We start from the raw sequence: 6000 nt of genomic DNA, 5'->3' as shown, positions 1-6000 counted from the left end.
TATATTTTGATGTATTAAAAAAATGTAGATGTATCAATTAATAGTAAAGATCAAATATTTCCATATAAAATCATTAGATGAATCAAACATTATTTCAATTCTAATTCCACGAATTGAAATATTTAACAAACTTAATAAATTGCAATTTGAAGTGCAACTATAGCACTTCAAAATGTTTTACTGCCCACAAGCCAGTTCCACAGACTGAGAGGTCTTCTAGTGCTTTCAAATACTCTGTGATCAATGATGTGTCAAAGCAGGTTGTTAAGTCATCAACTGCAAATGATCTTAATTAAAACTCTATGATTGATGCCAGCTAGCCGTAGAGCTCAAAATGTCCTGGCATCATTAATATTGCAAATATAACATTTTTTATTTGGTAATATATTCTTGTTTCTTATACTGTGTCCACTTGATACTGTTACAGTTGAGCATTTATTAGCTGTGGCCCATATTTATTGCTCAAACAAACGAATACAGATATATGTGGGTGTATTCGCATGTCCCTATATGTTTGTATCTGTGCATGTTTGTTTGTGTGTGCATGTGTATCTCACAGGATTTAAAGCCTTGATTCTTCGAAATGAATCCCCTAACACAATCACATTGAAAAAGGATTATATGAATGACTGCTGTTATACATGAATGTTTCTGCATTTATAAATTAAATAATATCACACCTACATCAAAGAGGGCCATGTGACCCTATTGATGGTAACAATAGAGCTCATCAGATGTAAAGCCTATCTCTCACATGTTAGAATTTGGCTCTATTACGATATGTTAATGTCCTGAAGCATGAAGTGTGTGCAGACGATGTGGCTTACTTGGGAACCTCATAAAGCAAATAAGGTTTCAGGAATTGAAGTTCTTCCAAACCTACTCCATTTAAAGTATTTCCCTTCAACTTACACACGTTTCGATATGCAGATCTACACACACACACGAACACACAAATATATATGCATACACACACACATAAATATATATATATATATATATATATATATATATATTTATTTATTGTATATATTTATTGCATATATGCATACATAGGTGCAGGAGTGGGTGTGTGGTAAGTAGCTAGCTTACTCGACTTCCTGTCTTGCGCGTTAGTTACTTCCGGTAGACACGAAGAACAGAATGGATGGATGTGTTTCAGCTCCGTCCAATGTTGAACCATTGAGAAGAACTGTGTGGATGTGTGTCGTTCGATGCCGTCTAAAAATTGAACTGTGAGAGTCGACCGAGGTAGGTGAAATTGTTTTTTGACCTGGGAGGGGTTTGTTGCTGTTTATTATTTTTTGCAGTAAATTCGCCCAGCTCAGTTTTGCCTGCTTTCGGCGACTTAAATTGTTGCTCGCTTTGCGAGAAAAATCTTTGTTCGTTATTCGTCGATGTGGGTGGGCGTGCCAACACAGCGACGAAGGAAGAAAATTTCTTCGTGAAATTTGGTGTGGCATTTTTGCCAATGGATTTACCATTACGAAGAAGGTGAACTCTTTTGAATTGTTGTGTGGCATTTTTTGCCAAATTTGAACATTCTCTGGGAATTTTCCTTGCATTACGGAGTGTGTCGAGAACAGAACTCAGACAGCTGGAGTACCAGTCGGAGTGAACTTTTTTGTTCAGAAAATAGGATTACCTGCCGGAACATAATTATTTTCTTTTCTCATTTCATTTATTTCTTCTTCTAATTTTGGTTTTCCACTTGTTCCTTTTCCTTTTCTTTTTCCATTTCTTCTTTCTATATTTTTCTTTTATACGAACTGCGTATATTTTTCTTTGAACTTTTTAGTTAAATATGAACAATAAGAAAAAGAATACCGTCTTGGAGTGGGAATTACGCCCACCCAAGAAATGGAAGAAAGAACGGTGGTGTTACGGACGTATTCTAAGTCACTAGACACCATTACGGTCTTTCCTCAAGTGGATATCGAGAAAGAGTTGGCGGAACATCTGCCCACCATTACGTTTATAGCCAGGGGTGTCAAGTACGCAACGGTTTGGTTGCTATTTGACACCCCTGAGGTGGCTCGCAGTTTTGCGAGCCAGCCCTTTGTCGGGCAGGACATCTTGTTTTTCCCTACCTATTGCGGGAAGAAATTGACTCGTGCTTGGATCTGTGGGCTGCCACCAGGTATAGAGCCTGAGTGGATAAAAGATACTATCCGCCGGGGTCTTGGTGGCAGTGGATCCAAGCTAATAAATGTAAAAATATTGCCTTCAGCTGATTGGGTTGGGTCAAAAGCTGTTTTGACCATATGGACCCAATCAGCTAAAGATCTGGTTCTTCCAGATTTTCTAAGGATGGCCGGACGAAGATATCCGATGATTATTGAGGGTCGGCAACCTAGGTGCCATCTGTGCCTAGAAGCTGGCCACATTAGGAAGTACTGCCCCCCAGGGCCGTGATAAGGCCCTGGAACAGGAAAAAGTGCCCGCTGCCCCTCCAGTGGAAGGGGAGACAGCGGAAGTCGTGGAGGATTTTGCTTCCACGAAAAGAAAAAGGAAGGTTGCTCACGAGATAATGTACAGGAGGCAGAGGCGGACAGCGATCCTCCACGTATGCCGACACTGCCCCCTGAATCCTCAAAAAAAAAAGAGGAAGAGGGGGGTGTCGGCGGATGCTTCTGTGCCGCCGACAGCACCTGTGAATGAGGCTCCGTCGGTGGGAAGTGTGCCACTGACGGAGCAGCTTGAGGCTTCTGCCTATGAGGGGGAGGAGTTTTCCCTCTTTTATCGCATGGAAGGGCCTGTAAGAAAATTGTTGGACCAGTGCGACCGAGAAATTATGTTCGCGGAGTGCACACTTGACAAAAAAGAGTTCGCATTCCTTTTTGCGGGCCCTGACTTGTCGCTGTAGAGTTGTCTGCGGGCGGTGAGTCAACTTGCTTATTGAACTTTTGAACTTTATCGATTTTCATGTGAGTTGTATTGAACAATGTTTTCGAGGGGTTATCGGTCTGTTGGCGCCGGTGCCCTTCCCATTTTTATTTTAAACCTTTTTTGTTATCACCCTCACCTCATTAATGTCCGTGTCCAGCCCGCAGCTACTTTACGTTTGTCTGTCCTTGTTTGTCCCCTCTTTGTAAGGCCTTAATGGCCAATATTTAATGAAATAAAGTAGCTTGCTTACTAACCACATGGTTCTGAGTTCAGTCCCACTGCGTGGCACCTTGGGCAAGTGTCTTCTACTATAGCCTTGGGCTGACCAAAGCCTTGTGAATGGATTTAGTGGGGATCGATTCAGTTGACTAAAAACGCTTCAAGGTGGTGCCCCAGCATGGCCACAGTCTAATGACCAAAACAAGTTAAAGATAAAAGCAATATTTTCCTTTCGTTTCGTAACCATGTTCCAATATATTATTCTTTTCTACTCTAGACAAAAGACCCGAAATTTATGAGGAGGGGGCCAGTCGATTAGATCGACCCCAGTACGCAACTGGTACTTAATTTATCAACCCCGAAAGGATGAAAGGCAAAGTCTATCTCGGGGGAATTTGAACTTAGAGCGCGAAGACAGACGAAATACCGCTAAGCGTTTCTGCCAGCTCGTCGCCTTTATATTCCAATATATTATTGTTCTAAATACGAGTCAATTTAATGTTTAATGAAGTTCTATGACAAAACGTTACGCATGGAAAAGTATTTAGGCTGTACTTGCACCATATTTTATCTCTGTTATTGCAATAATACGCATTTCTGTTCGTTGGCTTTAGATTAATCTTTGATGTTCGCTTCGGTTTTCAGACAGATTTTGTAATATTATTTTTTACAAGCAAAGAGATTGTGCGATCCTTCCGTAACAATCCATTATTTATTGCTCTTTTCTCAATTTTTTTTTTCTTTTGTAGAAGCAGAATTTTGTGTTAGTGTCCTCTTTATACTTCCATGTTGGTTATTTTACTGCCCCAACTCCTACAAACACAAACTTCTGTCTGGGGATAGTATATATTTAATTATATATTGTAGATATATCTAACATATATATTTACCTTAATATGTATGGCATGATTATATTTCTTGCAATTTTTTGATTTTAGGTATGACTACATTTTATTATACACTTATATACTTGTGTGTTTGTATATATACGGTCGTTATACTGATGACTGTATCGGTGCGACAGACTCCTTCCTCTCTTTTGTCCAATCCTTCCATCCTGCCCTCAATTTATCCTGCCCTATTTCCTACACTTCTGTTGCCTTTCTCGACATCTGCTCTCACTACCTCCATCCACTACAAACACACCGACTCACTCATACTTGAACTCCTCCTTCTACTCTACCCACACCAAGCTCTCCAAACCCCTACTCTCAATTCCCCTGTCTGCGCAGGATCTGCAGTGACAGTCAAGACAGTACCCTGTGGAACACCGCTCACAATCTGTGTTTTCATTGAGGTGGGTCCATTGGCCACTACTACCTGACTTCTATCTTTCAGAAAGTCATGTGACCACGTATATATATATATATATATATATATATATATATATATATATATATATATATATATATATATATATATATATATATATATATGCAATATGTTATTTACTATTTATTATATATATATATATATATATATATATATATATATGCAATATGTTATTTACTATTTATTATATATATATATATATATATATATATATGCAATATGTTATTTACTATTTATTATATATATATATATATGCAATATGTTATTTACTATTTATTATATATATATATATATATATATATATATATATGCAATATGTTATTTACTATTTATTATTTATATATATATATATTATAGTTGGAATTTACAAAAAAAAAAACGAACAAAAGACGAAGACGGGTGTGTAGCATGTATGTATATACATACATATGTGTATATGCGTGCATGCGCGTATCTTTTGTTTCTATGCATCTGTATAGATGCATTGTCTGTATGCCTCTATATATTTATGTAAACACTTTGAATGCAAAGGCGTCAGTGTAAATATGAAGGAAAATTGAAAAGTTGATCCTGGAGGTAGAGTGTCAAATTATATTAAACTCAAACGTGAAATTTCGTGACTGATTTCTGGGATTGAAATTCCCGAACAAAATATCGGAAATTAAAGAAAAGAATATTCAGAAAACGTGAATTATAAAAAAAAGATGCATGTGTAAAAATACAATCAAGTAAAAATATTTGAATTATAAATCAACTCTTATTTTTTGTAAATCAAAGATGGCGGCCAGCCCCTCGCACGTGTGATTATCGCTCGTGGAAAAAACCTTGCGAATATTTGCAAAAAATGTGCTGAGTATGATATCGATAATATTTTCTGATTGAGTCATATTTAGTTTCAAATATCAACGCATTCAATCGATAAGATTCGTGCTCAACCTTTCAAATCTTGCTGTTTCTACAAATTCCGTCATAGAATTAACGCGGCGAGAAGGAAAACAGTTTCAAAAATTCCTTCATTGAATTAACGTGGTGAGGAGGAAAACAGTTTCAAAAATTCCGTCATAGAATTAACGTGGTGAGGAGGAAAACAGTTTCAAAAATTCCGTCATAGAATTAACGTGGTGAGAAGGAAACAGTTTCAAAAATTCCTTCATTGAATTAACGTGGTGAGGAGGAAAACAGTTTCAAAAATTCCGTCATTGAATTAACGTGGTGAGGAGGAAAGCAGTTTCGAAAATTCCGTCATAGAATTAACGTGGTGAGAAGGAAACAGTTTCAAAAATTCCTTCATTGAATTAACGTGGTGAGGAGGAAAACAGTTTCAAAAATTCCGTCATTGAATTAACGTGGTGAGGAGGAAAACAGTTTCAAAAATTCCGTCATAGAATTAACGTGGTGAGGAGGAAAACAGTTTCAAAAATTCCGTCATAGAATTAACGTGGTGAGAAGGAAACAGTTTCAAAAATTCCTTCATTGAATTAACGTGGTGAGGAGGAAAACAGTTTCAAAAATTCCGTCATTGAATTAACGTGGTGAGGAGGAAAGCAGTTTCGAAAATTC

At 37.4% G+C, this 6000-nt stretch overlaps 1 long non-coding RNA gene across 1 annotated transcript in view; it reads left to right on the top strand.

The window, feature by feature from the left end:
• The first annotated feature begins 606 nt into the window (after positions 1–606).
• The window catches only part of LOC149132942 (uncharacterized), a 57425-nt gene continuing 52031 nt past the window's right edge, over positions 607–6000 (top strand). Inside the window, exon 1 of the long non-coding RNA XR_016243788.1 lies at positions 607–1251. This is a non-coding gene — a long non-coding RNA (uncharacterized LOC149132942). The remainder of the gene's footprint in view (positions 1252–6000) is intronic.

This window comes from Octopus bimaculoides, chromosome 12 (genome assembly GCF_046866305.1).
Source record: "Octopus bimaculoides isolate indiv1 chromosome 12, ASM4686630v1, whole genome shotgun sequence".
NCBI classification, from domain to species: domain Eukaryota; kingdom Metazoa; phylum Mollusca; class Cephalopoda; order Octopoda; family Octopodidae; genus Octopus; species Octopus bimaculoides.
Note: the sequence above shows the minus strand (reverse complement) of the source record. Positions and strands in the feature narration are given on the sequence as shown.